Source organism: Spinacia oleracea, chromosome 4 (assembly GCF_020520425.1).
Source record: "Spinacia oleracea cultivar Varoflay chromosome 4, BTI_SOV_V1, whole genome shotgun sequence".
Taxonomy (NCBI): domain Eukaryota; kingdom Viridiplantae; phylum Streptophyta; class Magnoliopsida; order Caryophyllales; family Amaranthaceae; genus Spinacia; species Spinacia oleracea.
The window spans coordinates 20927078-20949317 of NC_079490.1; the positions used below are offsets into that span (position 1 = coordinate 20927078).

Genomic DNA, 22240 nt, shown 5'->3' on the forward strand with positions numbered 1-22240 from the left:
CGATACGTTTTTGGCGATCCTCATATTATATCATACATGATAAATTCTTTTGCAGAATAATTCCCAATTGAATTCTATTCATGTAACTTTAGCTTATCTAGTTTCAGTAGATACTAAATTCAGCTAAATTCTTTGACATATAATATAGGTTAAGAATCTTATTTAGATCCTTTGATGTTTAACTTAGTAAATGCTTATACATAGTTCAAACATCCTTTACTTAGATTTATTCACATGGGTCGAATATCTCCAATGGAGACTTTCGTGTTTGATTTAGTAAATGCCATTACTTAATCCAAAACAATATCATAAGATCTTTGTAAATAGATCTTAATACCCAGTATGTACTAAGTTTCGCCATGGTCCATCATTGATGAATAATTTCAAATCTAAGTCATTAGCATTTGAATGTTGTTTCACAATAGAGAGATATGTGTGTAATACACATAGGACCAATTAAGTTTTAAGTACTCCCACTAAACTTCTTATATATCTATAAGAATCATGTATATTTTATGAAACTAAAATGCTTATTAACTTCACTTAAAATACAGTTCCAATTCCCAATTGCTTGCTTAAATCTGTACTTAGATTTTATAAGCTAGCTTTCCTTTTCAAGCATTTATTTGGATCCACAAATTCTATGACATACCATGTACATATTATATTCCAACATTTGATTGAGGAATAAGTTTTGTCATCCAATTGCCATATGTACCAATATGCAATCATTGCTTGAATTATAGACTTAAGCATTACGATTTTGCATGAGGTTTCAACACAATCCATGCCATGAATTTGCTTTTAACCTTTAGCAACTAATCTAGCTTTGTGTGTGAACACAATTCCATGTTTGATGGTTTTTATCCTTAAAACAAACTTGCAACCAATAGGTGTAAAACTATTCTTGCAAATCAACAAAATTTCAATTTTGTCATCAAAACATTGAGTATGTTTTATGGCCTTTAACCAATTAAACATATAGTCTATATATGGCCTCTAACCATTTTAGGGAATCTGGGTTTCGTCATAGCTTTCTTACAAGTCACTTCTTTTAGTTTGACTGCAAGTTGTAGGTTTCTTTACTATCTAATAGAAGAATTGCATAGTTTCAGTGACTTGAATTCTATGCCTACTTGGGTATAGAACATCAAACAATAGAATATCAATAGCCACTTGAAATTCCTTTGAATATTCTGTTCTCCTTGAAGCACTTGTAAAGTCTTCTAAGAGATGTCTATTCTTTAAAGCCACTTCTAAAGTCCTTAAAGAATAAGTTCGGTTTTTCTGAAGCACTTCGAAAAGCCTCCGGAATGTCCGTTTATGTTTGTTGTTCGCCTCGAAGACTTTCGAGGTCTATTTTCTCCCACTTGTCATTTTGGAAACGAATCTCCAAAAGGACATTATTTCGAGCAAACAAACATTATGTTCTCAAAAATTCGTGGTAGAAACAATACCCTTGTGTCTCATTTGAATAAATCACAATGAAACATATATCTAGACTTGGGCCTTAGTTTGTTGAATAACAAACACTAAGCTCCCACTGAGTTTAGCAACTCTTTAGATATATATAATTGAAAAGATATCCTGAAATTACTTTTCAATAGCTTTGACGAATTTGGTTTAGTTTGGTGGTAGTTGAGCATTTTGTTTTAGAAATTATAGGAAAAGTCTTTATGATTCATCATTGATCGAATCAAGTACTAATTGACTTCGATTATTCCAACTACGATATGCCATATCTTATGGACCTAGATTGTGAAATTACAACACACAATCATTGATGATCATATTTGGTCTCAAGTAATCATCAACATGATCTAACCTAGATCTTTATGATTTCTTGCCAAGTGGATTTTATACTTCTGAATCTTGGAACTACCCAAACAGATTCAACTTATATCAAATTTGAGTCAATAAACCTATATTCACTCAAATCCATGTGAAATAATAAAGTCATAAAATCTTTTTTTAGCTTTGAACTCTATCGTCTAGGCGTTCTAACAATAGTTCATATCTTTTGTTACTTTCAACAAGTAAGACTAGCTTGTCTTAAGTTGATCTAGAAATCAACCAACTTTCAAAAGTCCATTAAAATAGAGCTTTTGAATGTTAACTTGTTGATATGGTCTAAGCAACAATGCCAAAGATTAGTGGAACTCAAATCAAGGGGTTGATTTGAACCTAGTAAAGTTCTTTAAAGAGTTGTTTGTTTTAATCAAGCATATTGACTCATTCCGTAAATGACCATTTCATTCAAATAAACAAACAAACAAGCATTGTTTTTGTTCTTCTGAATGTGAGTCTTTCTGTGTTTGAAGCAGAAATTTAGGTATGCTGATTATGGAACAAAATAGCCATTTAGTTCCAGCCTTTGAAAGGACTTAAAACAAACTAGATGACCCTACAACTAATGTAGCATTGCCATGCTTCATTTCCCACTTGTAGGTCATTAGTGTATCCTAGCTTCCATTGTTTGAGTTATTACCGAAGTAAGAACCTCAAGCGGTATATGATACCAAGGAAGTTTGATTGCTAGGTCACTTCTCTTTAAACATAAATTTATAGGTAGAAACGGAATCGTAAATTCCTTTCATTTGTTCCTCGTTTTCCTATTTCTTGTACCCTTTCTTATAGTCTTAAGAATTGAATTCTTTAGTGTTGACTTTTATACTTTGTTAGACATGTCCAATGTCACCAACAAGGTTCTTTACCATTTTAATTTATGTTGAATATTTTGTTTCAACTAGATGATCTTACCAGAAGCTTCTAAAGTTCTCTAAGCATCGATCTATTCGAATGTCTAGGGACTAGACTCATTCGAGAATTAAATGGACAAAGATATTAGGTTGTTAACCATTGGTAAAGCTGAGCGTATTAAACTCAATGCTTTATGATCTCAAAACTACATTGTATTTTGAATTCACAAGCACCAATTGGTTTGCCATTCGATTTTGATATTCGAAAACAACCATAAAAGTCGCTAAAAGAAACGTACATTTTAAATTGCTCACTTTCTCTCATTTCCGTGAATCGTTCTTGGATTCACTACCAATCGAGGAAATTTACTGTTACCTTTCTAAAAGGATTTATTGCAGTGCAAGATATTTAATTATAAACAATAATTAAAACATACATTGAAGCATGCAAAGTCTAAACATTTATCATGAATAATAACTTGAAAATCAAAGCAATCATGCAATTTCAACAAGTTATTAGCATTTTATTCGAATTTATTGTTCCGGCAGGTGTGAATAAAATGATTCCAAGATCCTAAAATCATTGAAGAACTAAGCACAGTTTGTCGACTTAATCCTAAAACATCTTAGGTAAGCAAAAGCCTTTTGCTAATAGTCTAGAAACTACTCTTGGTTGATAGGCACGTCTAAGAACTTATTAGGTAAACCTATCGATTTTGCCACGACATAAAAGGACTCCTTACTTATATCGTTGAGTTTCACCAAAACTAACATGTACTCACAATTATTTGTGTACCTTGCCCCTTTAGGACCAATAAGTAACACCTCGCTGAGCGAAAACTATTACTAGATTGATGTAAAGGATATCCAAGCAAGTGTATATTTTGGCATGGCACCTTTTAACTCAATTTTTAAGTTTGGAACTTAAGGCTCTTACTATGTTGGTTAGATTTTAAGTGAACTAAAATCCTTAATCATGCAACATAATCAAGCTTTTGATCTCATGCATTTTAAGACATATTTAAAAGCAATAAATAACTTAAAACATGCATAAGATAAGTGTGATCTAGTATGGCCCGACTTCATCTTGAAGCTTTAACTTCAAAGTCCGTCTTGAAAATCTCCGTGGGAGGCACCATTTTCTTCAAATAGGATAAGCTATAATTAAAACTAATTACAACTATTTGATGGTACGCAGACCATATTTGAATTGAAAAACGACTTTGGTTCTTTAGACCAATTACATTCAAATTAATGGTACGCAGACCATATTTTCTATCCTATTTGGGCCATACTAGTCACTTCATAACCTGCAAAACAGTTCATATACAATATATACCATTCACCCATTCATTATCATGAATGGCCCACATAGTTGGTTAGTAAAACACATTATGCATCACGTAAACATTTGCAGCAATTAATCAAGGGCACCATTAATCTACCAATTATTCAGTCCTTATTAATTCTAATCAAGTTGTTTTAACCTTAAGGTTTTGTAGACCTAATCAAGAGTTTATGACTAAAAGGGCTCCCACTTAAACCAATAAATTTATATGCTTTACTAATTTTAAACATAAAAATGTATTTCTAGTCTAACCGGAAACATACAAATTTAATTAAAATTTAAAGCTCATATAAATTTATAATTGAATCCACAAAGTTTAATTTAATTTCAGTCGTATTTAAATTAATTCATGATTTTAATTTTAGTAAAATAATTAGAATAAATAAAATTTATTATAATTACAATATTCAAAATTAAAATCCAAGAAAATAATTTAAATTATTAATTTTAAAATTAATTAAAATTACGTAAACTGAAAATTTCAAATTAAAATTTCAAAACGATCTAATCATAACGCAACAACCTTACGCATCGCACGCCCATGGGCCACACGCACACAGCCATCGCTGGCCATGTGCGCGCAGCCCATGCGCTGCGTCGCATAGCTGCTGCTTCTACCCTTCGCAAGCCATCGCGCGAGCTGGTGCTCGCTGCGCGCGCGCCAGCGCTCGATGCACGCGAGCCATCGCTCGCTGGCGCTCGCTGCACGCGGGCCAGCGCTCGCCAGCGCATGCTGTGCGCGCTTGCTAGCGCTCGCTTGGTGCGAGCCAGCGCTCGCTGCGCGCGGCATCGACGCTGGGCGCAGCACTCGTGGCACGCGAGCTTGCGCTCGCTGCGCGCGAGGCTGCGCGCGCTTGCGCGAGGCAGTGCGCGTTGTGGCGCAGCTCGCTTGCTGCCCACACGCGACTGCCGTGCCTTGCCTTCGCCCATGCCCATTCGTCCATTGCTCATAGCCCACGACACAAGGCAGGGCTGCTGCCTTGTGCTCGTGCACGATGCCCTTGCTCATTGCATTCGTGCCGCATGGGCGACGAGCTCCCTTGCTCGTCGTCACATGCCCGCACTATACAATACCCCTTAAGGGTAACACGTAGCGTCCATTGCTTTGTGCGTGCAAGTTATATGAACGAATCGCATAAAATTTTAAAATTTTATATTTAAAATTAATGACAAATTAATAAATTAATATTAATTTCATAATTTTAGGGCGAAAAATCGAAAATTTATTATTCAATTGATTTCCGATTAACATGGATTCAAGTCTAGGTCATAAAAAATTTAAAACTTATCATAAATTTACAATTTTTATGGTGGTTTTTAATCATAGGTATCTAATTAAATTATAATTAATTATGAAAATCAAATTAATTCTAAATTATTCTAATTTTCAACAAATTAATCATAATTACAAATTAGATTGCATAATTAACAAGGTTAGGCATTCAAACTTGTTAAACATATACAGTAGGTCAATCAAAAAATTCAAGATTTATCAACAAGAATCGCAAATATTTAATTTAACATCTTAAATTTACGAAATTTTGCATTCGAAAAACTAAAACCTTCGAAAAGTCATAGTTAGGCTTCGAATTTGAGAATTCTGGGTTCGGCAGAAAAAAATACTTTTTGTCAAAATTTTAGAATGCCTTTTACATGCGGAATTGACACAAAAATCACTCGATTTGGATGAGTAACGAAGAAACTGCCGAAAAACTGCGTACGTATAATTAAATAAACGCAATTTGCAATTAATTAACAATTACGAAAATTAATCACCCCTTTTAATTCTTGCAAATTTGTAATATTTAACCATGTTCATGCAATTTAGATTATGAAAATAATAAGAGGCTCGTGATACCACTGTTAGGTTATGATACATATGACAATTCATAAATCATGCGGAAACAACCATTAAGCGAGGAATACATATTATTTACACATAATCATATAGCATAGTTTAGAAGCATACTCTTTGTTGCGTGCCTTCCCTAGCTGCGCCCGAACCGAACAAGTCTTTAGGACTCCAAGTGTCGTCCCTCCGTAGATAGTCCACAGCACGTCCGGATCTGCCTTAAGATTGACCAACTAGAATCGCCCTTAAGGTACTAATAATTTCGGCACTTTTAGGCAAGGTATGTGACTGAATTTTTCTCTCAAAAACTCACTTTGAATACTTGAAAACTCGTTATAAATTGTGAACCCAGGCCACATATTTATAGGGGTATGGAAAGAGAATTGGAATCCTACTAGGATACGAATTAATTAAATTAGAATCCTAGTGGAACTCTTATTTAATTAATTTATCTTTTAGGATTAGGAATTTAATCATTAAACGAATTCGATACGCTTTAGGATTCGGGTAACACACTTCGAGTAATACGCTAGCACCGCACGCAGGCCTTGCGGCCCACGCACAGCGCCAGCCCACTCGTCGCAGCCCCGCGCGCGCGCCCAAGCTTCGGCTGGGCCTGGCTTTTGCGCTGGGCCTGGTCGCATGCTTGGCGTGTGGTTGTTGCGCTTGGCTTGCTGGGCGATGGCCCGGCTTCGTGCTGGGCCTTCGTCTGGCAGGCCTCGTCCGATGCTAATTCGTACGATACACTTCCGATTAAATTCTCGATTCCGGAATTCATTTCCGATACGAACAATATTTAATATTTCCGATTCCGGAATTAATTTCCGTTTCGAACAAATATTTAATATTTCCGTTTCCGGAATTATTTTCCGATTCCGATAATATTTCCGATTCTGACAATATTTCCGTTTCCGGCAATATTTCCGATTCCGGCAATATTTCTATTTCCGATAATATTTTCCGATACGTACCATGTTTCCGTTTCCGGCAACATCTACGACTTGGATAATATTTATATTTCCGATACGATCCATATTTCCGTTTCCGGCAATATCATCGTTTCCGGAGTATTCATTTGCTTGCCTTTGACGATCTCAGCTCCCACTGGAACCAAGATCCGTCGATTCCGAATATCCATAGATGGAGTATTTAATGCCATTAAATACTTGATCCGTTTACGTACTATTTTTGTGACCCTACGGGTTCAGTCAAGAGTAAGCTGTGGATTAATATCATTAATTCCACTTGAACTGAAGCGGCCTCTAGCCAGACATTCAGCTCACTTGATCTCACTGAATTATTAACTTGTTAATTAATACTGAACCGCATTTATTAGACTTAACATTGAATGCATACTTGGACCAAGGGCATTATTTCCTTTATATAGTTGAACACAAGAAGCAGCATATCAGTTGTGAGTGTTATGATCTTCTCGCAACAGAAATGAAAGAACAGATAAGAAGCAGCAACAGAGTTTGTGAAATGAAAGATCAGATCCGAAGCAGATCAGTTCACAAGCATGCTTCTGATCTGATGCTTCGGATCTGATCTTTCATTTCACAAAATCAGTTCACTAGATCAGAACAACAATTGTGAACTAAGCTTTTTTATACTAGCTACCAAACATTGTAGTTACGGGGAAGAAAACTTGAAAGTTACAAAGCTCCATCCATCTAATAGGATACTCTAAGAAATAAAGACCAACTTTTAAACCAAGAAGCTCAAAGTTTTCCCAGCATGGGTTTTTAAAAGTAAATGTCAACTTATGGAACAATCTTAAACTATAAGAAAGAGAACAAGTGACTGAAATCATGGATAAAAAATGACAAGAAACAAATGCACAAATAACTAACCTCGTGAATCTTCTTAAGCTCCACATAAAGCAAGCTAATATTTATGAATGCCAGCGCAATAATCATTTGGACAGCAGAGTTTGCAACAGTCTGCTTTTGAATCGGCACTGCAGCATATAAGATTGCAAGGATTTTAAAGGGTAGAAACAGAAACCCTAGAAGTAGAACAATAAATTAACTAGATGCACGTAGTAGAAAAGCAGATATGTATAACACAACAGTGTAGATCAGACACAACATACCAAACAACATATTAGAAGAAGTCAACCAAGGTCAACTCTTACCAAACCTCAACAATCAGCAGCTATGCGTTTGCGACATCTAACTTTAAAGACCCTTTTTCTGGTAGCATTGCAAACTTGCAATTGAGTTTAAGAAACCAGCTATAACCAGCACCCAACATCCTTCTACTGCTGACCAGAACAAAGCACACTTCGGCCCTAAACACCCACACCAGCTGCTGCAACACTGCATGGCTCTGTAGACTACCACGAGACTAAGTACCATGGAACTAGTTGACCTAAACAGAACCTGCTGATATGAGACGTGCATCATTAAAGAAAGAAGCACCAATATTGGTGACGCATAAAATGATGCACAAGAGCAGCAACAGCTGTTCAGAATAGATGTAGACAGTATGCAGCAGCAGTACTAGGTGAGATCTGAATCATCCTTTTTGGCCTTTTTGCTATTTATGTTATAAACTTGTTTGTCGTGATCTAATAAATAAAGTCCATTGAATAATCTAGCGATCCATAAAACATCTCTTTAAAATAAAACGGGCAACTATTGTCTTTTATTAAAAAGGAAAATCCCTTAGCATCCAAGCAAGAAACAGAAATGATGTTTTTAGTAAGACTTGGAACATGGAAACACTCTTCCAGTTCCAAAACTAGCCCAGAGGGCAACGACAAATAATAAGTTCCTACAGCTAATGCAGCAATCCGTTCTCCATTTCCCACTCGTAGGCCGACTTCACCCTTGCTTAACCTTCTACTTCTTCTTAGTCCCTGTGGATTGGAACATAAGTGTGAGCCACAACCTGTATCTAATACCCAAGAAGTTGAATTAGCAAGTATACAGTCTATAACGAAAATACCTGAAGATGGAACGATTGTTCCGTTCTTCTGATCTTCCTTAAGCTTCAGACATTCTCTTTTGTAATGGCCTTTTCCATCACAATAAAGACAGCTTGATGTGGACTTGTCCTGCTTTGATTTACCATTGCCCTTGGACTTTCCACCTTTCTTGAAGGGTCTCCCTTTAGCCCTTAGTAAATCTTTGGCTTCACAGTCGAGTATTATCTCAGCCTTCCTGACAAGGTGAACAAATTCTGCAACTGTTTCTTCTCTTGGTTCACTTAGGTATAGTTGCTTGAAGCGACCAAACCCACTATGCAGTGAATTGAGCAAGATAGAGACTGCCATCCTTTCGCTTATTGGTATTCCTAGCAGACTTAGGCGATCAAAATATGAAAGCATAAGCTCCACATGGAACATTAGTGGGACGCCTACCCTTTGTTTAGTGCGAAGGAGCTGAACATGTGTTTCTTGGACCTCCATCCTATAACACCTGTTGGGAGAACTAACCTTTAGACCAGACATTGATTCAATCAACTCATGGACGTTTAGGTCCTTGTCCTCAGTGCTTCCACGACAGATATCCCTCAGATTATTGATGAGCGTAAAAGGTTCGTAAGCTACAAACCTTCTAGCCCATTCATCAGGGATATTGTTCAGCATGAGACTCATAACCTTTTTGAGATCCGCATCCCAGGCGGAAAATCTTTCAGGGGTTATGTCTCTGGCATAGTAGCTTGGCATGGGATGCAACAGTACATACTCAAGTCCATTGAGTCTGACTATTTCAACAAGCTTAGCTTCCCATTTAAGAAAATTCGTTAGGTTCAGCTTGACCATAAGCTCAGAACCCATGATGATGTTTTGATTGTTGTTTGCCCTTACTATGTTGGTTAGATTTTAAGTGAACTAAAATCCTTAATCATGCAACATAATCAAGCCATAATCTCGTGCATAATTAAGACATATTTAAAGCAATAAATAACTTAAAGCATACATAAAATAAATGTGATCTAGTATGGCCCGACTTCATCTTGAAGCTTCAACTTCAAAGTCCGTCTTGAAAAATGGACTGGAAACTCCGTCTTGAATTTCACCATGGGAGGCGCCATTTTCTTCAAATAGGATAAGCTATAATTAAACTACTTACAAGTATTTGATGGTACGCAAACCATATTTGAATTGAAAAACAAACTTTGGTGCATTAGACCAATTACATTCAAATTAATGGTATGCAGACCATATTTTCTATCCTATTTGGGCCATACTAGTCACTTTAAATAACCTGCAAAACAGTACATATACAATATATACCATTCACCCATTCATTATCATGAATGGCCCACATAGCTGGTTAGTAAAACACATTGTTATGCATCACATAAATATTTGCAGCAATTAATCAAGGGCACCAATAATCTACCAATTATTCAGTCCTTATTAATTCTAATCAAGTTGTTTTAACCTTAAAGGATTTGCAGACCTAATCAAGAGTTTATGACTAAAAATGCTCCCACTTAAACCAATAACTTTATATGCTTTACTAATTTTAAACATAGAAATGTATTTCTAGTCTAACCGGAAACATACAAGTTTAATTAAAATTTAAAGCTCATATAAAATTATAATCGAATCCATTTAATTTATTTTTAGTTGAATTAAACGAATTTAAATTAATTCAAGGTTTAATTTTAGTAAAATAATTAGTATAAATTAAAATTTATAATAATTATAATAATCAAAATTAAATCCCGAGAAAACAATTTAAATTATTAATTTTAAAATTAATTAAAATTATTTCCGAACTGAAAATTCAAAATTAAAAAACAAAACGTATCAATCGTTGCAAGACAAAGCACTTGGGCTTGCACCCAAGCCCCATCGAGCCACGAGGCAGCTACGCCCCGCTCGATTGATCGTTGCACAAGGCACACACAGCCATACGCCACACGCAGCCACACGCCACACGCACACGCAGCCATCGATGGCCACGCTACGCGCAGCCTCTGCGCTATGTCGCGTCTGCTGCTGCTTTCCCTCGCGACGCATCGCTCGCTGGCGCGAGGCAGTGCGCGCTGTGGCGCAGCACGCTTGCTGCCCACACGCGACTGCTCGTAGTGCCTTGCCCATTGCCCACGCCCATCGCATAGCACACACGGCCAGCACCTTTGCCTCGCGCGCGCGCCATGCTATGTTGCTCGCTGCATTCGTACCGCATGGGCGACGAGCTCCCTTGCTCGTCGTCGCGTGCCCGCACTATTCAACACCCCTTTAGGGTAACACGTAGCGTCCATTGCTTTGTGCGTGCAACATTTATGAGCGTTTTTCGTAAAAATTTAAAATTTTTAATTCAAAATTAATGACAAATTAATAAATCATATTAATTTCATAATTTTAGGGCGAAAAATCGAAACTTTATTAATCAATTAATTTCCGATTAACTTTGATTTAAATCTAGGTCATAAAAATTTAAAATTTATCATAAATTAACAATTTTTATGGGGGTTTTTAATCATGGATACCTAATTAAATGCTTAATTAATTATGAAAATCAAATCAATTCTAAATTATTCGAATTTCAACAAATTAATCATAATTACAAATTAGGTTGTATAATTAACAAGTCTGGGCGTTCAATTTGTTAAACATATACAGTAGGTCAATCAAAAATTCAAGATTTATCAACAAGAATCGCAAATATTCAATTTAACATCTTAAATTTACAAACTTTTGCGTTCGAAAAACTAAAACCTCCGAAAAGTCATAGTTAGGCTTCGAATTTGGGAATTCTGGGTTCGGCCGAAAAATAATTTTTTAGTCAAAATTTTAGAATGCCTTTTACATGCGGAATTGACACAAAAATCACTCGATTTGGATGAGTAACGAAGAAACTGCCGAAAAACTGCGTACATATAATTAAATGAACGCAATTTGCAATTTGCCGAAAATTAATCACCCCTTTTAATTCTTTGCAAATTTGTAAAATTTAACCATGTTAAGCAATAATAGGTTTTTCCGCATGATTTATGTTGTTCATATGTATCATAACCTAACAGTGGTATCACGAGCCTCAGGAATCATATTAATTGCACATAATCATATAATTAGTCTAGGATGCATACACTTTGTAGCGTGCTTTCCCTAGTTGCGCCCGAACCGAACAAGAACAAGTCTTTAGGACTCCAAGTGTCGTCCCTCCGTAGAAAGTCCACAGCACGTCTGGATCCGCCTTAAGCTTGACCAACTAGAATCGCCCTTAAGGTTCTTAGAATTTTCGGCTATTAGGGTGCAAGTGTTTGGCTGATTTTTGCTTAAAAATCCTAGCTTTGAATACTTGAAATCGTCTCTGTAAATTGTGAACTTAGGCACCTATTTATGGAGTTATGGAAAAGGATTTGGAATCCTATTAGGATACCAATTTGTTTAATTAGAATCTTATTAAAACTCTATTAAACAAATTCTATCTTTATTAGGATTAGGATTTAATCATAGAACAAATTCCATTTGCTTTAGGATTTGTATTGAACACAAGCGTTGCACGAGCACGAGCACGAGCACGAGCCGCACAGCCCGCGCAAGCCTTGCGGCCCACTCGAGCAGCACAACCCGCAACCCACGAGCTCGCGCGCGCGCCATGGCCTTGCTGGGCCTGGCCTTGCGCTGGGCCTGACGAGACTTTGGCAGCGTTGGTGTTGGCCGCTTGGCTTGCTGGACGCGGGCCTGGCTTCGTGCTGGGCCTTCGTCTAGCAAGTCTCGTCCAATGCTAATTCGTACGATGCGCTTCTTATTAAATTCCCGAATCCGGAATTCATTTCCGATATGAACAATATTTAACATTTCCGATTCCGGAATTAATTTCCGTTTCGAACAAATATTTAATCTTTCCGTTTCCGGAATTATTTTCCGATTCCGATAATATTTCCGATTCTGACAATATTTCCGTTTCCGGCAATATTTCCGATTCCGGTAATATTTCCATTTCCGATAATATTTCCAATATGTACCATGTTTCCGTTTCCGGCAACATCTACGACTTGGATAATATTTATATTTCCGATACGATCCATATTTCCGGCAATATTTCCGTTTCCGGTAATATCATCGTTTCCGGAGTATTCATTTCTTGCTTTTGAAGATCTCAGCTCCCACTGAAACCAAGATTCGTCGATTCCGAATATCCATTGATGGAGTATTTAATGCCATTAAATACTTGATCCGTTTACGTACTATTTGTGTGACCCTACGGGTTCAGTCAAGTGTAAGCTGTGGATTAATATCATTAATTCCACTTGAACTGAAGCGGCCTCTAGCTAGGCATTCAGCTCACTTGATCTCACTGAATTATTAACTTGTTAATTAATACTGAACCGCATTTATTAGACTTAACATTAAATTCATACTTGGACCAAGGGCATTATTTCCTTCAGTCTCCCACTTGTCCTTAGGGACAAGTGTGCATTTCCTAATTCCTTTGTCGCTCGATGCTTGCTCTTGAACATAAGGTAAGAGTTGTCATCCTTATTATGTCCAGAGGTATTTCTCGGTTTCAGAGTTCAACTGATCAAATAAACAGATAATCATAGCCTATGATTCATCTGAGCACGGCCATGCATTTTACAGTTTCTAGCTCTCCGAGTGGCCTTGTACAACTTTCAGCATCTCATCCCGATTTATGGGAGGACAATCCCAATCTTGCGATCTTGAGATTAGGCTTCGTTTGATAGGTGATTACCTGAGCGTTGCCTTTATAGCCTCCTTTTACGGTGCGACGGTTGACAACGTCAAAGTAACCAGTTCTCAAACAAGTAATCTCAAATCACTCAGGTATTGAGAATTTAGTGTCTAATAATTTTAATGAAATTTACTTATGACAGATTTTCATCTCTTACAGTAAAGTTTCATAGGTCTGTCCGATACTAGTCTTCCCAAATTAAGTATCTATGCAAATGATTACGACATTGCCATGTCCACATAGTTCAAGAAACAGAATTACTAGTCATCTTGCATTCTAGTCGTCTAACGTTTTCTATGCGTCCATCTTTATAGAAAACTCCGACCAGGGACCATTTTCAATCTTTTGACATTCAAGTTCACTTGATAGATATTTCTTAGTCACAGGACTGGTCCTCACAGTCTATCTTGAATATATCGTCAAATTGAAGGGACTCATCATTTAATAAACCACAAATTAAATGCAAAAATGAATTCTATTCATTTATTGTGAATGATTAACCAATAATGTTTTGCAAAGTATTAAACTCTAAAACTTTAAAACATTAAACAAGGACATCAAAGCCATTCTCCAATATGCTTGATTCCCATAGCTGCAGTGTGCGAGTTGTGATTCGCCTGCGGCATAGGTTTAGTCAATGGATCTGAGATGTTATCATCAGTTCCAATCTTGCTTATCTCGACTTCTTTTCTTTCAACGAACTCTCGTAGAAGGTGAAATCTACGAAGTACATGCTTAACTCTTTGGTGGTGTCTAGGCTCCTTTGCCTGTGCAATAGCTCCGTTATTATCACAATATAGAGCTATTGGTCCTTTAATGGAGGGGACTACACCAAGTTCACCTATGGACTTCCTTAGCCATATAGCTTCCTTTGCTGCTTCATGTGCAGCAATATACTCCGCTTCAGTTATAGAATCCGCAATGGTGCTTTGCTTAGCACTTTTCCAGCTTACTGCACCTCCGTTGAGGTAGAAGACAAACTCAAACTGTGATCTGAAATCATCTTTGTCGGTTTGGAAACTTGCGTCCGTATAGCCTTTAACAATTAATTCATCATCTCCACCATAGACCAGGAAATCAGCTTTGTGCCTTTTCAGGTACTTCAGAATTTTCTTGGCAGCAGTCCAATGTGCCTCTCCTGGGTCTGACTGGTATCTGCTCGTAGCACTGAGTGCATACGCAACATCCGAGCGTGTACATATCATAACATACATTATTGAACCAATCAATGATGCATATGGAATCCCACTCATTCGTCTACGCTCATCAAGTGTTTTTGGGCACTGAGTCTTACTTAGAGTCATTCCATGAGACATGGGTAGGTAGCCATCTTGAACCTTTCAAGCACCTTATTGATATAAGTGCTCTGACTAAGTCCAATCATCCTTTTAGATCTATCTCTGTAAATCTTGATGCCCAATATGTACTGTGCTTCTCCTAGATCCTTCATCGAAAAACATTTCCCAAGCCAAATCTTGACAGAGTTCAACATAGGAATGTCATTTCCGATAAGTAATATGTCGTCGACATATAATACTAGAAAAGCAATTTTTCTCCCACTGACCTTCTTGTATACACAAGATTCGTCTGCGTTCTTGATGAAACCAAAGTCACTGACTGCTTCATCAAAACGTATATTCCAGCTCCTTGATGCCTGCTTCAATCCGTAGATTGATTTCTTAAGCTTGCATACCTTTTTAGCATTCTTTGGATCCTCAAAACCCTCAAGCTGTGACATAAACACAGTTTCTGCTAAAACACCGTTTAAGAAAGCGGTTTTGACATCCATCTGCCATATTTCGTAATCGTAATATGCAACGATTGCTAACATTATCCGAATAGACTCAGCATTGCAACTGGTGAAAAGGTTTCATCGTAATCCACACCGTGGACTTGCCTGTAACCTTTTGCAACCAATCTAGCTTTGAAAACTTCAAGTTTCCCATCCTTGTCCTTTTTCAGTTTGAAAACCCATTTGCTTCCTATGGCTTGGTAGCAATTTGGCAAATCGACCAAATCCCAAACTTGGTTTTCAGACATGGAGTCTAATTCAGATTGCATGGCTTCTTGCCATTGCTTGGAGCTAGGGCTCGTCATAGCTTGTTTGTAAGTCGCAGGTTCATCACTTTCAAGTAATAGAACGTCATAGCTCTAGTTTGTCAAAATACCTAAGTACCTTTCCGGTTGAGATCTATATATCTGCGATCTACGCGGGGTTACATTTCTAGATGGTCCATGATTCTCACCAGATACTTCTAAAGATCTCCGAGTTTCATCCTGAATGTCATCTTGAGCATTCTTTAGATTTTGTTGTTCGACTCGAATTTCTTCGAGGTCTACTTTTGTCCCACTTGTCATTTTGGAAATGTGATCCTTTTCCAAAAAGATACCATCTCGAGCAACAAACACCTTGTTCTCAGATGTATTGTAGAAGTAATCCCCTTTGTTTCCTTTAAATAGCCCACAAGGATACATTTGTCATATTTTTGATGAAGTTTGTCTGAAGTTAATCGTTTGACGTATACTTTACATCCCCAAATCTTAAGAAAAGACACATTTGGAGGCTTTCCAAACCATAACTCATATGGAGTCTTTTCAACAGCTTTAGACGGAGCTCTATTTATAGTGAGTGCAGATGTATTTAGTGCATGTCCCCAAAATACTATTTGAAGTTCGGCCCAACACATCATTGATCTAACCATGTCTAGAAAGGTTCTGTTCCTCCGTTCTGACACATCGTTCCATTGTGGTGTTCCAGGAGGAGTCAATTCAGATAGAATTCCACATTCTTTCAGATGGTCATCAAATTCATAGGTCAGATATTCACCGCCTCTGTCAGACCGCAGTGCCTTAATCTTCTTGCGTAATTGATTCTCTACTTCACTCTGAAATTCCTTGAATTTGTAAAAGGATTCAGACTTATGCTTCATTAGGTAGACATAACCATATCTACTGAAGTCATCAGTGAAAGTGATAAAGTAGCTGAAACCACCTCTAGCATTTGTACTCATTGGTCCACATACATCTGTATGGATTAAACCCAATAGTTCAGTTGCTCTTTCTCCAACTTTAGAGAAAGGTTGCTTTGTCATTTTTCCAAGTAAACATGATTCGCACTTACCATAATCCTCTAAGTCAAATGGTTCTAGAATTCCTTCCTTTTGAAGTCTTTCTATGCGTTTCAAGTTAATATAGCCTAATCGACAATGCCACAGATACACTAGAGGAAAAAACCTCAAGTGCGGGCTCATTTTAAGGGGTTTAGTGCGGGTTTTTACATGTGCAGCACATGGCCTGCCCGCACTTGATGTTTCTTAAGTGCTGCCAAAATATTGGCAGCACTTGATGTTTCAAGTGCTGCCAATTTGGAAAATGAGCCCGCACTTGACATATTTTATGCTGCCAATTTTATGATATGAGCCCGCACTTGACATATTTGGTGTTGCCAATTTTGAAAATGAACCCGCACTTGACATATTTGGTGCTGCCAATATTGAAAATGAGCTCGCACTTGACATATTTGATGCTGCTAAATTTGAAAATGAGCCCGCACTTGACATCTCAATGGGCAGCACAAGCATAAAAATGAGCCGCACTTAGCCTATAAATGAGCCGCACTTGATCTAGATTTGTTGTATAACCGATTTCCCTGCTACATATTACAATTGGACCACGCCACTGATTAACCTCCATACGTCATATAAAAAGTATCCAATTACATAGATAATTAAATTAAATAGTAAATAATTGTAAATATAAAATTCGATTACATTACAATCATATGAAAAACTAGCTAGCATCCATAATTTAAGATTCAGTACAAGAAAATATCAAAGACAATCACTGGTAATGAATTTTGCAAACATTTCTCGAACTTCATCTATCTTCCTCAAAGGTGAAAGGCCGCTCCCTCGGATAATTGTATACCTTAAAAAGATCAACCATCAAAAAATATATATACACTTTAGTTATATTATTGAATCGTACAATAAATTAAGACTTAATTTGTTCATAATAAAGATATAATGAACCGTATAATAATAAAATTGGTTAATTTCGGTCCCAACTTTCATCTAATGAACTTAAATAAATATTTTAAAGTCCTTCCATGTTTAATAAACTTAGTTTTATGTTTCAAAGACTCATTCTCACCCATTTTGGTGGTTATGCACATTTAAGCCTCGTTAGTTCATTATCGGTTACATTTTGACTAAAATGGCTAATTTCGGTCCCAACTTTCAACTAATGAACTTAAATTAGTATTTTAAAGTCTTTCCATGTTTAATACACTTAGTTTTATGTTTCAAAGACTCATTCTCACATACTTTGGTCAAATTATGCACATTTAAGATTCGCTTGATCATTATAGGCCACATTTTGACTAAAATGGCTTATTTCGATTCTAATTTTCAACTAATGAACTTAAATGAGTATTTTCAAGTCTTTCCATGTTTAATACACTTAGTTTTATGTTTCAAAGACTCATTCTCACCATTTTGGCGAAGTTATGCACATTTAAGCTTCGTTAGTTCATTATCAGTCACGTTTTGACTAAAATAGCTAATTTCGGTCCCAACTTTCAACAAATGAAATTAAATGCGTATTTTAAAGTCTTTACATGTTTAATACACTTAGTTTTATGTTTCAAAGACTCATTCTCACTATTTTGGTGAAGTTATGCACATTTAAGTTTCGTTAGTTCATTATCGGTCACATTTTGACTAAAATGGCTAATTTCAATCCCAACTTTCAACTAATGAACTTAAATTAGTATTTTAAAGTCTTTATATGTTTAACATACAATTTTATGTTTCAAATACTCATTCTCACATACTTTGGTCAAATTATGCACATTTAAGACTCGTTTGATCATTATAGGCCACATTTTGACTAAAATGGCTTATTTCGGTTCTAACTTTCAACCAATGAACCTATATAAGTATTTTAAACCCTTTAGATGTTTAATATACTTAGATATATGTTTCAAATACTCATTCTCACCTACTTTAGTCAAGTTATGCATATATGAAACTCGTTTGATAAGTATAGGTTACATTTTGACTAAAATGTCTTATTTCGGTCCAAACTTTCAACTAATGAACCTAAATAGGTATTTTAAACCCTTTACATGTTTAATACACTTAGCTTTATATTTCAAAAACTCATTATCACCCACTTTGGTCAAGTTATACACATTTAAGGCTCATTTGATAATTATAGGTCACATTTTGGCTTAAATGATTTATTTCGGTTCCACATTTCAACTAATGAACCTAAATGAGTATTTTAAACCCTTAACATGTTTAATACACTTAGATTTATGTTTCAAAGACTCATTATCACCGACTTTTGTCAAGGTATGCACATTTAAGGCTCGTTAGTTCAATATAGTTCATATTTTCACTAAAAATGACTTATTTCGGTCTCCACATTCAACTAATGAACCTAAATAAGTATTTTAAACCCTTTACATGTTTGTTAGATGTATTTTAATGTTTCTAAATCTCATTCTTACCTACTTTGGTAAAGTTATGAACATTTAAGGCTAGTTTGTTCATTATAATTCATATTTTGACTAAAATGGCTTATTTCGGTCCCGACTATCAACTAAGGAACCTAAATAAGCTTTCTAAACCAGTGTATAAAAAGGCGCGCTTAAGGCGCGCCTAGGCTCTGAGGCGCAAGGCGATTGGAGCCAGCGCCTTTTATTGTCTAGGCGAGGCGATTTCAATCAAGCGCACCAAGGCGCAAAAAGGCGCACAAAGTCGCAAAAAAGGCGCACCTACCAAGGCACTCACCATTTTTTCACTTTTTTTTTTTTAACTTTTTATTAGGGCGCCTCACTTCAATGAGGCGCACCGAGGCGCGCCTAAGGCGCTGGGAACCCCAAATCGCCTTGTTGCGCCTTGAGCCTTTTTATACATTGTTCTAAACTCATTACATGTTATTAAACTTAATTTAATATTCCTAAGTCTCATTCCCACATCCATTGGTCAAGTGATGAACATTAAAGGCTCGTTTGTTCATTTTAAGTCATATTTTGACTAAAATGCCTTATTTTAGTCACAACTTTCATCTAATGAACCTAAATAAGTATCTTAATCCCTTACATGTTTATTAGGTTTAGTTTAAAGTTTCTAAGACTCCATTTCACCTACTTCGGTCAAGTTATGCATATTTAAGGCTAGTTTGATCATTATATGTCATATTTTTACTAAAATGACTTATTTCGCTCCCAATTGTCAACTAATGAACCTAATTAAGTATTTTAAACCCTTTATATGTATAATATTCTTAGTTTTATAATTCTAAGACTCATTCTCACCTAATTTGGTCAAGTTATGCATATTTAAGGCTCGTTTGATCATTATAGGTCATATATTGACTAATATGACTTATTTCACTACCAACTTTGAAGTAATGAACCTATATAAGTATTTTAAATCCTACATGTTTAATATACTTAGTTTTATATTTCTAAGACTCATTCTCACCTACGCTGGTCAAGTTATGAACATTTAAGGCTCGTTTGATCATTATAGGTCATATTTTGATTAAAATGGATCATTTCGCTCCCAACTTTCAACTCAATGTCACCTAGTTAGGTCTAGTTAAGCACATTTAAGGTTTATTGGATCAATACAGGTGATTTTTTTCTTTCACCAAAGTATGTTTTGAGCTAACCCATTTGTCCATTATTAAGTTGTAACAAAGTTGACTTAGGTTCACTAGAAAGTCAACCTAAGTCAACTTATTGCAAATGCAGCAGAAAGAAGATCTGTACAGATGTACATATTAGACATAAAAGACCAAGCATATCATTAAGCATTAGTGCATATCATTAAGCATTAGTGCAGATCAGCAAGCTAGCATCAATAAAGATTAGAAAGGCAAAATATGACCATATCAAAATGCAGCACATCAGTACAGAAACACAGAACATGTTCATATCAGTATGCAGCACAAAAAAATAGAACATGTGAAGCAATTAAATGAAGGAAACCATATTCTTGCAAATATTCTCAACTTTTATTGATAAAAAACATTAACCTATTTGTGAGGCAGCAGATTGTGTAAGATGGATAACGCTTTCGCACAAAAGAAATATGAACCATGTCAACCAGCTTGTTACCCTAAACAGAAAAATGTCAACCAGCTTGTTACCCTAAACAGAAAAATGCAGAATTGCAGACATATTTTCGCATAGCTGAACTAGATAAGATGAATGGCTAATTGAAATTTATATATATATAAATATATATCCAATAGCTCATGTAAAATGTGTACGGGTAGGGGGATACTACAACAACAAGGAAAACATTTAGTATTGTACACATACTTGAGCCGTATCTCCTTCAAATCCAAAAGATATGTGCGAGCATCTGGAATACCCTGGGTTCGGGTTTGGATTGTTTATTGAATCCTCTGAGACTCCGAAAAGAGATCTGACCTGTTTGTCAAATGGTTCAAAAAGTGAATAATAAAAACTTAATGCATCATGTCACAAAAAGACAACAATATTACCATGAAATCCAGTCATTGCAAAAAGACAGAGATTAGGCATCCAACCTCAATAAGTGACAATCAATGCTACGACTTTCGTTCACCATCCCAGAATGAGTTCACAACAAATCTGCAGCATCAGTTCACATCAGGTCAGTTCACAACTGCTGTTCTGATCTGGTGAATTGATCAGTACAGCAGATCAGTACAAGAAATGCTCAGTATGTAATAGTCTATAGTTGAACACAAGAAGCAGCATATCAGTTGTGAGTGTTATGATCTTCTCGCAACAGAAATGAAAGAACAGACCAGAAGCAGCAACAGAGTTTGTGAAATGAAAGATCAGATCCGAAGCAGATCAGTTCACAAGCATGCTTCTGATCTGATGCTTCGGATCTGATCTTTCATTTAACAAAATCAGTTCACTAGATCAGAACAACAATTGTGAACTAAGCTTTTTTATACTAGCTACCAAACATTGTAGTTACGGGGGTTTTTAAAAGTAAATGTCAACTTATGGAACAATCTTAAACTATAAGAAAGAGAACAAGTGACTGAAATCATGGATAAAAAATGACAAGAAACAAATGCACAAATAACTAACCTCGTCAATCTTCTTAAGCTCCACGTAAAGCAAGCTAATATTTATGAATGCCAGCGCAATAATCATTTGGACAGTAGAGTTTGCAACAGTCTGCTTTTGAATCGGCACTGCAGCATATAAGATTGCAAGGATTTTAAAGGGTAGAAACAGAAACCCTAGAAGTAGAACAATAAATTGACTAGATGCACGTAGTAGAAAAGCAGATATGTATAACACAACAGTGTAGATCAGACACAACATACCAAACAACATATTAGAAGAAGTCAACCAAGGTCAACTCTTACCAAACCTCAACAATCAGCAGCTATGCGTTTGCGACATCTAACTTTAAAGACCCTTTTCAGGTAGCATTGCAAACTTGCAATTGAGTTTAAGAAACCAGCTATAACCAGCATCCAACATCCTTCTACTGCTGACCAGAACAAAACACACTTCGGCCCTAAACACCCACACCAGCTGCTGCAAAACTGCATGGCTCTGTAGACTACCACGAGACTAAGTACCATGGAACTAGTTGACCTAAACAGAACCTGCTGATATGAGACGTGCATCATTAAAGAAAGAAGCACC

The 22240-nt window shown here is 36.4% G+C and overlaps 1 long non-coding RNA gene across 2 annotated transcripts; it reads right to left on the reverse strand.

Annotated features, from left to right (window-relative positions):
• Nucleotides 1–17242: 17242 nt before the first annotated feature.
• Nucleotides 17243–21973, reverse strand: LOC130459229 (uncharacterized). 2 transcript variants are annotated; one of them, XR_008918473.1, is made up of 5 exons: nucleotides 21955–21973; nucleotides 21671–21777; nucleotides 21133–21196; nucleotides 20903–21013; nucleotides 17243–17490 (listed from the first exon to the last, which is right to left on the reverse strand). It is a non-coding gene; the product is annotated as an uncharacterized lncRNA (long non-coding RNA). The 2 variants fall into 2 exon arrangements; XR_008918472.1 differs by lacking the exon at nucleotides 21955–21973 and having other exon boundaries at nucleotides 21671–21843.
• Nucleotides 21974–22240: the final 267 nt, after the last annotated feature.